Below are 12,018 nucleotides of genomic sequence, written 5' to 3'. Positions count from 1 at the left end.
TAACATGTCAGTGAAAAACGTGTCTGTTTTTCACTGACGTGTGAAGGGGGCCTTAGAGTGTTTGGCACAAATCAGTTATTGAGAAGCACACTTTTGGAAAAATTTCAGTGAAGCTAGAAAATTTGAATCTCAAAAGATTTGGTTATCTCCAGTTTCTTATTTTATCTTTCTGTGTTTTGGAATTAATATTTTGAACAGGCATTTGTCAATTTTTGGAAACCATTTTTCAGTTTTGGAAAACGTTTTTGGATATCTATTAAAAAAAATAGCTCATACTAGTGTGCACATACCAGTTAGGATTCAATTTTATACCCTTCTCAACTTTTTTATCAGACCAAACACTCAAAGATATGTCAATTTTGACTGGGCAATTAATATATATTCATCTACAATTGTTTTTACTACATGAGAATTCCTACTTTCCAAAATGGGTAGACATATTATAAATCTGCCTGAGTTTAGCACAATTGCATATGTGAAAGAATGTAACATTTTATTTTGGAACTAAAATACTGAGAAAATAATAATGTCATTATTCTATCTACATGATAAATAAAAGTATATAAAGGTCAAACTGAAAATTCACTGTATGTAGTTTTCATTATGACATAATAGCAGATTTTTTTCAACATAAAGGCAGGAATGACAGTAAAGGATTTAATTTCCAGGTTTTTGCAATGTAACCTGGCAGCAGCATGATGTAAAGACAGAGACCTTGAGTCTAGCAATGTGTAACTTAAGGGGGCTTTACATGCAGTGATACCCACCCCCGTCGTTTGTGCGTCACGGGCAAATCGCTGCCCGCGGCGCACAATATCGTTAGGAGCCATCACATGGACTTACCTGCCTAGCAACATCGCTGTGGCCGGCGAACCGCCTCCTTTCTAAGGTGGCGGTTTGTGCGGCGTCACAGTGGTGTCACTAAACGGCCACCCTATAGAAACGGAGGGGCGGAGATGAGCGACCGTAACATCCCGTCCACCTCCTTCCTTCCTCATTGCCGGCGGCCGCAGGTAAGCTGTTGTTCTTCGTTCCCAAGGTGTCACACATAGCGATGTGTGCTGCCTCGGGAACGACGAACAACCTGCGTCCTCAACAATAAACGATTTTTTGAAAATGAACGACGTGTCAACGATGGACGATTTAGTGAGTATTTTCCATCGTTAACTATCGCTCGTTGGTGTCACACGCAACGACATCGCTAACGATGCCGGATGTGCGTCACGGAATCCGTGACCCTGGTGATATATCGTTAGATACGTTATTGCATGTAATGGGGCCTTTAGTTGACTGTTTTCTGCAGTTTTGATAAATTATTTGTTTTCTCTGTTGCAGATCTACCACTTCTCTTAATGCTTACCTCTTTACAACTCCATCCACATCACTGATAGGCAGCTTTCTGTGTACACATTACATTGTCAAAAAGTTGCTAATCAGCGGTGAGTGCAAGGTTAGGCCCCCTTCACATGTCAGTGAAAAACACAGACTTTTTTCATGTATGTGATAAAGGTGCATATATCTCTCCTTGTGCCGTGATTTTACTACACGTGTGATCTCTGTTTGCTATCCATGCTAATACACAGAGATCAGGCACTTTTTCTCACCTGTCCACACCACTGCTGTCCGTGGTGCTGAAGTCTCCCGCGATGCTGTGTCCAGCCACCACTGTCTCCCCCCTGCAGCTACTTCCGGGTCGCGGTGTAGTGCAAATGTATGAGCATAATTAGTTGGCATGGAAGCTGGAGATAGCAGCGGCTGAAGACAGCATCGCTGGAGAGAGGCGAGTATAAAAAGCTTTTTATTTTAAATGTACATGATTTTTGTGATACAGGTTTCATGGACCACACCATTGTGTGGTCATGGGACATCAGTGATGCCAGAAAAAAATGGACTTGTCGCTGTGTGGAACACACGGACACGCGTCTACGCCACACAGAAACACAGTCAGTGAGAAATCACTGATGTGTGTGCAGGCTCATTGATTTTAATGTGTCTGCATATATTCATGATTCTGATACATATAAAAACTTTTTTACCAGAGAATTACTGACATGTGATGGGGGTCTTATACAGAGCAGGAGGACTACATAGTATTAGACAACTAGTTCTATGCTGATAATATCTTGCTGATAAAACGCTAATTTAATGGAAACTGCAACAAGCAGTCCAGTAAGTGACACATGGTTGTAGTCTGTGTTTCTGCACCTACATCATGCTACTGTCAGATTAAATTGCAAAAAACATATTTCCTTTAAGGCTTAGTGGCATTTCTGTATTTGTTAAAAGCAGACCTTTCACAACTTTAGTGGACTCAAGTAGCATGTAGAAGACGATGTTCTGGCCGATGAAGCCAAAGAAGAACTTTTTGGGCTAAAAGCAAAATGCTACTTGTGGCAGAACACTAACACTGTACATTACACTGAAAACACCATCCCCACCTTCAAACATGGTGGTGGCAGCATTATGCAGTCGGGAGGCTTTTCCTCATTAGGGACAGGTAAGCTGGCCAGAGTTGATAGGAAGATGGATGGATGGAGGTAAACACAGGGCAATCCTGAAAAAAACTGTTAGAGAAAGCAAAAGAGTTTAGACTGGTCTGCAGAGTCACATTCCAGCAGGACAATGACCCTAAACATACGGTTAGAGTATGAGTTACAATGGAACGGTTTGGATCAAAGCATATTCATGTGTGTGAATAGCTGAGTCAAAGTCCAGACCTAAATAAATTCTATTGAGAATCTGTGGCAAGACTTGAAAATTTCTGCTTACAGATGCCTCCATCCAATTTCACTGAGCTAGAGCTATTATGCATAGAAGAAAAAGCAACACTTTCAGCCTCTAGATGTGCAAAGCTGGTAGAGACATACCCTAAAAGATGCTCAGCAGTAATTTTAGGGATTTTTTTTACAGAGTATAAACTAAAGGGGGCTGAGTACAAATGCATGTCACCATTTTCAGATTTTGATTTATAATATATTTAGAAAACTATATATCATTTTGTATACACTTTACAAATACTTGCTACTTAGTGTTGATATATCACATAAAATCCTAATAAAATACATTTACGCATGTGGGTTGTTATACATAGAGGTCTCTTCCAGTGTACATTGTCATTTACAGCTGATATTTATTGCATAATGTAGAAATGTATATAAAAGCGATGTGTTCTAAAATAGATGAATATTTAAAAAAAAAGCCACAAAATATCAGAGATTGTCTTTATTTTGGCTCACATGTGTTATGTTTTCATAGAAAATGTCCTGTAAAAACAGTGCCTGCTGCAGTACATCTGTTTGAATAAAATATTCTTTATTCATAGAAATAGTGTCTGAAGCAAAACCAATATTAACATGTAGTATAAAGTATATATTCGGTTATAAAACTTTTTTTATAAAGTTTTGACTATCCAGATAAAGTCTTTAAAGTGAATTTTCAATGTAAGTCAGATCCTGCTGTATATAGATCAATATCTGCTGAGCAATTACAGTGAATTGAGTTATAGGCAGAGATGTAACTTGGTGTCCAAGATTATTACTTATAAGTACAGAAAATTGTTTGTTGCAGTAGATTTTCTCTAAAGGTTTGAGAAGAAAAAAATAACTTTGCAGTAAAAAAAACTGATTGTTTTAAGCCATATTGTTTTTTTAAGTAAAAAAAATATACATTTAAGATAAATATTGTTTATTTTTAGCTCATACAATATTAAATTATTATTAAATACCCAAAGAACAATCCATTTAATATTTTTTTATAAATGAGACAAAAAAGTGTGTACAATTATTTTTTTAAATTTATTTATAAACTGAAATAGTGATACTTGTATAAGTATTTACCATGACTTTTTCTAAGCCAGTGTTGGATAACACAATCCTTAAAGCTGATGCTTGTCATTCATCACATGTGAAAGAGGTTATAGCAGTTGAAGAATTAATGACAATGAAAATAAATTGCTTTTATGATCACGCAGATTTCCTTGAATGAGACATAGCAGTCAGGATACTTGCAGGACATGCGTTCCCCGGATTGGAGTTTAATAATGGTCCAAAATAAAGTGGATAAAAGATACAGAAAAGATTTGTTCAAAAAAGCCTAAAATATAAAAAACACCAAGGGATGCAGAATAACCTCGAGTTTCCCATCCTAAGGCCTCGGATCCACTTGCGCGTAACTTCCGATACGAGAGCATCGGGAGCGATATATACTAATGACCATGTGCTGCGAGTGAGAACTCAGGGTCATGTGACTGTGATCCAATTGGAAGACAGCTGTGGAAAAGAGGGAGGCAGCAATTTGTCCCCATCTCCTCCGCTGTCGGTCTCTGCTTACATTGCATTGCGGTCAGATGGTATGTGAGTACAGTGCCATGTTTCACACATACCCATAGACTTGTATGGGTGCGTGTGAGCCGTGACTCACTGCCAAACGCAGCATGCTGCAATTATTTTCTCATGTTGATATGGCATGAGAAATCAATCGCAGTTAAACACTGCCCCATTGTTTTGCACTGGTGTCAGTGCAATCTGATGTTTTATCAAATTGCAAAACGCAAGTGGAACAGAGGCCTTAGATTTGGAATTCCATCTAGTTTAAAATATTGTTTTAAAACAGGATGTAAGTGGAAGGAGATGAACTCTAGTGCCACCTATAGGAAGTAGCAATACTAAAAGTCAAAAGTGGCCCCTTTCCGAGCCTTTTGATATGACCTAGGATTTACGCCAGACCAGAACCTCAATTTGCAGACACGGAGTTTTGTGATGATTGTCCCTCATCAGTGCAAAGTATGAGGTCTGATCTGGCTGTATGAGAAGCTCTACTCGAGTCTAAGGGGAAAACATTTCTTCTTGTGGAGACTGACAAACCAATCTGGCTGCCAGTGGTGAGGAGTTTAATAATTGCAATGCTCCTCTGGGAAGAATTCAAATTGTCTCTTCAGGGAGGAAGGTATAATTATTGCAGCTATAAGACTCCTCACCACTGACAACCAGATTGTCACAGCAATGATAAGGGTCCTGACACTTAAATAAACATAGCAAATAAACAACAGATCGGACTGTAACAAACCAGTATCACTGAATTCTATGTTTTAACCCTTGCATCATGCTGCCTTCAGCTTACATAGCAAAACCCTGCTGAAAGATTTGCTTTAACCTTCAAAATGGAGAGGAGCCAGAAAATGTTTACATGCTAAATAGGGAAGCTTTCTGGATTTATGCTTGAGTAGAAGAACACCTGCTGGTTGGAATATAACACATAGCATAAAGTATTTGTTAGTTGTGGAACTTCAACAGGAATGCTGTAATATATATTAACTTTGAAAAATCTAATACCTTTTCATTTTCTTCAATGTGCTTTCAATTCACTGTCAGTATCTCTCTTTATTCTCCTTTCTTATTAGTTTTCATCTTGTCTGTTACATTCTGCAGTTTTGGGATGTACATTCCTAAATGTTGAAGTTGCAACACGAAGATGGATGGGTGTGGATTTATGAAAATCATAGGACTGATAAACATGTTATGTGATATGCAAATTAGAAAAAAAATGGAAACTAAATTTTGAAAACTAACTGATTTTTGGGGTGGCATAATGTATGGAAATAGACCATGTCTAGACTTCATTGCAGTTACACTAACTGGCTGGCATTTCATTGATAATGTGATGGAACCAGTATATCGCAATTTCTCCAAAATGTCCTAGGAGCTATTTTTAACAAAGCGATTGCAGGTTGCATATTGCTTGAGCTATGGCTGATATGACCTACACTTGTGACCATGCCCTGTAGAGTCTCCAGACTTGTCCCCATTGAGCAGATCTGGGATATCATTGGTTGGCAATTGCAAAGGCAGATACCAGCCTCAAATTTGATAATTTGCGTTCTCAACTACATTGAGCAAGGCAGATAGCAGCTAAGATGTGTAAGCAACTGTGTTTCTGCTTGTGTTTCTTGAAGCTGAAAAAATCAAGATGTTTTCAAAGTTTTGTTTCCATTGCTTCAACATTTACAGATCAATAACATATCTATGGAACCTGTGATTTTCAGAACTCCATGACTTTTCCTTCTTGGTGTTACAATTTTAAAGTTGAGGAGTGTATATTATAACAACATACAGTGAATATAAGGTTCCCCAGAGCGATAGTTTTGTTTAATGTTTTTAAAGTTTGTATATTCAAAAGGTAGGTGAAATATGTATAGTGTTCCTGTTTTCACCCATATTTTTTCTAGCACAGAATTTTGACTTTTTAACTATATTCTATTTGAATTTTTCAATATATGAATTAATTATCCCCGTTTAGAAATCTTTATATACTGTTTTTACTATTGGTCTTTTAGATAAATTAAAATGCATTAATCATTGGTTTAGATTTATTTATATGTATTGAATTTGTATTTGATTTAATACATAGAAAGAATATTTATTCTAGTAAGCACTTACACTTTACTATATTGATAGATTTTGCACATGATTTTTTGGAAGACCAATAAAATAGAGATTTACACTGCTCAAAAAATTAAAGGGAACACTTAACCAATTGAATATAACTCCAAGTTAATCAAACTTCTGTGAAATCAAACTGTCCACTTAGGAAGCAACACTGATTGACAATCAATTTCACATGCTGTTGTGTAAATGGAATAGACGTCAGATGAAAATTATTGGTAATTATCAAGACACGCTCAATAAAGGAGTGCTTCTGCAGGTGGGGACCACAGACCACATCTCAGTACCAATGCTTTCTGGCTGATGTTCTGGCCACTTTTGAATGCTGATTGTGCTCTCACACTCATGGTAGCATGAGACAGACTCTACAACCCACACAAGTGGCACAGGTAGTGCAGCTCATCCAGGATGGCACATCAATGCGAGCTGTGGCAAGAAGGTTTGCTGTGTCTGTCAGCGTAGTGTTAAGAGGATGAAGGCGCTACCTGGAGACAGGTCAGTACACCAGGAGACATGGAGGGGGCCGTAGGAGGACAACAACCCAGCAGCAGGACCGCTACCTCCGCCTTTGTGCAAGGAGGAACAGGAGGAGCACAGCCAGAGCCCTGCAAAATTACCTGCAGCAGGCCACAAATGTGCATGTGTCTGCACAAACGGTTAGAAAATCGACTCCATGAGGATGACATGAGGGTCCAACGTCCACAGATGGGAGTTGTGCTCACTGCCTAATACCATGTAGCATGCTTGGCATTTGCCATAGAACACCAGGATTGGCAAATTCGCTACTGGTGCCCTGTTATGAACTGGTAACTGTGGATGATCACAAAAAATCCCATTAATCAGGTAAAAACAAAAACCACAAGAGTAGTTGGAAACTAAGCTGACCGCAATCCCTTATCTATCGGAGAACACTAGAAGAAGCAGTGAGATGTTTGAAAACACACCTAGACACCTCGTCACTGCCTGAGAAACTTTCTACACCTCAAAGATAGAAATGAGGAATCCTAACTTGCCTCGGAGCAGTCCCCAAAGGAATAGCAAACCCCCAACATGTAACGATGGTGATGTAAGAAAACACAATACACAGATAGAAAATATAGATTAGCAAAGGTGAGGCCCGACTTACTAGATGCAACAAGATGGGAAAGATAACTGATTTCGGCCAGCAAGAAACCCTGCAAAAAATACCAAACTCCTAAAAGATAGAAGTAGAATATGAATCCAGCGCAATCACACGGAATATTAAAAAGTTGTCTTCTTTATTTAAAATTTCTCATAAATCCAAAGGTACATGCATCCTTTGCAAACTCCTAAAAGGTTTTTTTTTTTCTGAGACCACACGGTCTTTCCCCCACTTTATCAGGTACTCTTGTGCCAGACAGTTTAATCAGAACTGCAGATATAATGGGAAGAAACAAAATCACAGAACAAATAGTATTCAAAAATAGCAAATAATCAAAATCAGAAAAAGGAGAAACTCCCTTTCTTGCTGAAGGAACTGCCCTCCCAAAAATAGCAGAGAGCCAAATCCTCGCATACAAGAAAACAAACACAGAACAAAATGGAAACAAAACACAAACACCCGTATGTGCAAAATCAGCAATTACGCAAAGAAAACTTGCAGACTTATCTGGAGGGAATTCTGGCACAGGATAAATTGAGGAAATTGAAGGACAAACTCCAAGACAGCTTCAGAGGCAGAAGCAAACATTTATCACTGGCAGCAACTACGCAGAAACTGCTCTCCTATATATACCAGGTTGTTCAGCAATATGACTTCCTGGATTCCCTATTAACATCAACACCTGTTTGAGTGACAGATTCAGACTCAGCTTCATTACCATTCCTGGCCACCAGAGGGAGCTCCACACCAGCACCCACTGAGATGACATTAACAACAGTGCCCTATGTTCTTCCCAGATGAAATCAGGTTCACACTGAGCCCATGTGACAGACATGACAGAGTCTGGAGACACCGTGGAAAGTGATCTGCTGCCGGCAACATCCTTCAGCACGACCGGTTTGGCAGTGGGTCAGTAATGGTGTGGGGTGGCATTTCTTTTGAGGGCCGCACAGCCCTCCATGTGCTTGCCAGAGGTAGCCAGACTGCCATTAGGTACCGAGATGAGATCCTCAGACCCCTTATGAGACTGTGGAGCCCCTAAGGCTTTGTTCACCACAGGGTACTGCACCTCAGTTAAGGTGTGGTATCCATCTCAGGTAATTGGGGGTTAACCATCGGTGTCATCATGGCATCATGTTCGGGCACAAACAAGTTGAAAATCCGCCCCTTGGTAAATTTACAATCGGGCACCAACTCAATGGTACAGTCATAGTCCCGATGTGGGGGCAGAGAATCAGATTCCTGTTCATTAACCCCTACACGACCTTTGACGGATCTATCCATCAAGGAATGTGTGAGGTTAAGCCCCGCCCCCTGCCGCCGGCAGGATGCGGCGATCCGCGCACATATCAGCTGTTTTTAACAGCTGACATGTGTGCCTGCATGTTCCGAGTGGAATCGCATTCCACTCGGAACATTTAACCCCTTACATCTCACTGCCAAAGTCTGGCAGTGAGATGCATATGCGCGCGGCCAGGATTTTCACCTACCGCCGACCCCACCAGAAGTCACGTGCGCGATCACGTGACTTTCGGTGGTTGCCATGGTAGCACAGGGTCATGTGATGACGCCTGTAGCTAACATGACTCACTTCCTCTCAATGCCGGAATACAGCCGGCATTGAAAGTAAAGCACCGTATCTGCAGTTCTCAGCTCTGTAGCTGAGATCCGCAGATAGTGCAGAGCAATCGGATTGCTGATTGCTATAGCCCCCTAGGGGGACTAGTAAAATAAAAAAAAATGTAAAAAAAAAAGTTTAAAAAAACCTAAAAGCTCAAATCACCCCCCTTTCGCCCCATTGAAAATTAAAGGGTAAAAAAAAATAAAAAATATACACATATTTGGTATCGCTGCATTCAGAAACACCAGATCTATCAAAATATAAAATCAATTAATCTGATCAGTAAACGGCGTAGCAACAAAAAAATTCCAAACGCCAAAATTACATTTTTTGGTCGCCGCAAGTTTTGCGCAAAATGCAATAACAGGCGATCAAAATGTAGCATCTGTGCAAAAATGATACCATTAGAAACATCAGATTGAGATGCAAAAAATAAGCCATAAATAAGCCATAGATCCCAAAAAATGAGAACACTACGGGTTTCAGAAAATGGCGCAAAACATGCGCCTCTTTTATTGGACAAACTTGTGGGCAGATAGAGATATTATGAGAAGCGTCTCCACAATAGAAGCACAGTTTATTCTTCCATCTGAAGCCCTGCCGACCAGCATTAGAAAGGATCCTATCACACTCCATAGGCTCCAAAGGCTGTTCCACAGGCACAAAATCAGCAGGTATCTTCCTGCGGTCACGTTGATATCACGTCCTAACGATCTGAATGGCCAAGGTCATAGAGGCATCAAGACCAGAAGGGACGGGGAATCCCACCATTACATCCTTCACATTATCAGCAATACCCTTCCGAAAAAGAGCCGCAAGCACGTCATCATTCCATTTGGTAAGGAACGCCCACTTTCGAAATTTCTGACAAAAAGTTTCTGCAGAATCCAGACCATGAGTTAAGTACAACATGGCCTTTTCTGCTTGGTCCACAATTTTGGGTTCGTCATATAATAATCCCAAGGCCTGAAAAAAGGAGTCCACATCACTGAGAATCGGATCACCAGAGGCCAAAGGGAAGGCCCAGTCCTGAGGATCACCATGCAGTAAGGAGATGACAATCTTGACCTGCTGTACGGGATTCCCTGAGGACTTTGGGCACAGGTCAAAAAATAATTTACAATTATTTTTGAAGCTCAAAAATCTTGACCTATCTCACAAAAAAATTCAGGAACGGGGATCATAGGCTCTGCAAGGGGAGTCTGTGCAAGATAAGACTCTATACGACGCACCTTAGCATCAAGATGACCAACACGCTCACCCAATTCATCCATGCTAGAAAAAAAAAAAATCTTCCACGGAACCCAGAGAAAAAGAGGAAAAATACTCAAAAAAAAAAAAATTCTTTCAACAGACTTATTTTTTTTTTCCCTAATTAAGAGTACCCTTTAATTTTTAGGCCGGTTGTACTGTTATGATCCGGAACCATGGAAGATCACAATAGATCATTGGTAAAAAAGGTGACAAGAGCATTGGAAACTAATCTGGCCGCCATCCCCTTACTAACCATCAACACTAGAAGTAGCTGAGGGGTGAACTAACATCCTATGCACTGCGGACCCAGCTGGAGAACTAGCTAACCTAAAAGAAGGAAAGATGAATAACTCTCTGCCTCAGAAATAGACCGCAAGGGTATAGTAAGCCCCCCACATTCAAAGACTACGGTAATATAAGAAAACACAATACACTAGAGTTGAGCGCGGTTCGTGGTTTTCCAGTTCGCAGTTCGAGTGATTTTGGGGGCTGTTCTAGATCGAACTAGAACTCGAGCTTTTTGCTAAAGCTCGATAGTTCTAGTTACGTTCGAGAATGGTTCTAGCAGCAAAAAGCCAAGCTAATTACTAGCTGGCTTTCCGCTGTAATAGGGTAAGTCACTCTGTGACTCACACTATTATAAATTTCAGCGTATAGTGTGCGGGAACATCGCATTCAGATCACTGCTGCTGGGATAATGGCGATCGTCATTTTTTTTTTCTCCTTGCCTTCCTTCCCTAAGTGCGCGCGTGTAGTGGGGCGGGCCAACATGTCAGCCAATCCCAGACACACACACACACAGCTAAGTGGACTTTTAGCCAGAGAGACAACGGCATGTGTGATAGGATGTCTATGTCACATGTCCCTGCATTATAAAAACGGGTATCTGCCCGTCCGGACGCCATTATCTGCCTTCTGCGTCTGGGTGTCAGTCACCGCTGGCGTAGCTCCTGTCTCCGATACTGCTGTGTACACTCTACACACAGCTCTATACAGAATAGGGATAGAAGTTTCTATTAGCCCTTGTAAGGGGTAATAACAGCAGGCTCAGAGCCATAGGTGACAATCAGGTCCGTGGAAACAAATTTTAACAGCTACAGAAGATAACAGCGTATGTGTAGCTAAGCTCAGGGACTTCCTCGCTGCATTTCCCCATTAGGAGGGATAGAAAGTGAGGCTTCCTTTCCTGTTCACTGACCCACAACCCTGCCACTGTACCCTCCTGCCCTTTGCACACTCAAGCTCATTGTTACTAAGCCTTTATACTAGCAAACACTGAGGAAACTTAGTGGCATCCTAAAAGTGGCTGCTGGACTTCCATTAGTGTCCCACTAGTGCAAATCTATTTGCAGCACCTCTGCATTGCACACTCAAACTCATTGTTACTAAGCCATTATACTAGCAAACACTGAGTAAACTTAGTGGCATCCTAAAAGTGGCTGTTGGACTTCCATTATTGTCCCACTGGTGCAAAGCTATTTGCAGCACCACTGCAATGCACACTCAAGCTCATTGTTACTAAGCCATTATACTAGCAAACACTGAGTAAAATTAGTTTCATCATAAAAGTGGCTGTTGGA

Source organism: Anomaloglossus baeobatrachus, chromosome 6 (assembly GCF_048569485.1).
Source record: "Anomaloglossus baeobatrachus isolate aAnoBae1 chromosome 6, aAnoBae1.hap1, whole genome shotgun sequence".
NCBI classification, from domain to species: Eukaryota; Metazoa; Chordata; class Amphibia; order Anura; family Aromobatidae; genus Anomaloglossus; species Anomaloglossus baeobatrachus.
Note: the sequence above shows the minus strand (reverse complement) of the source record.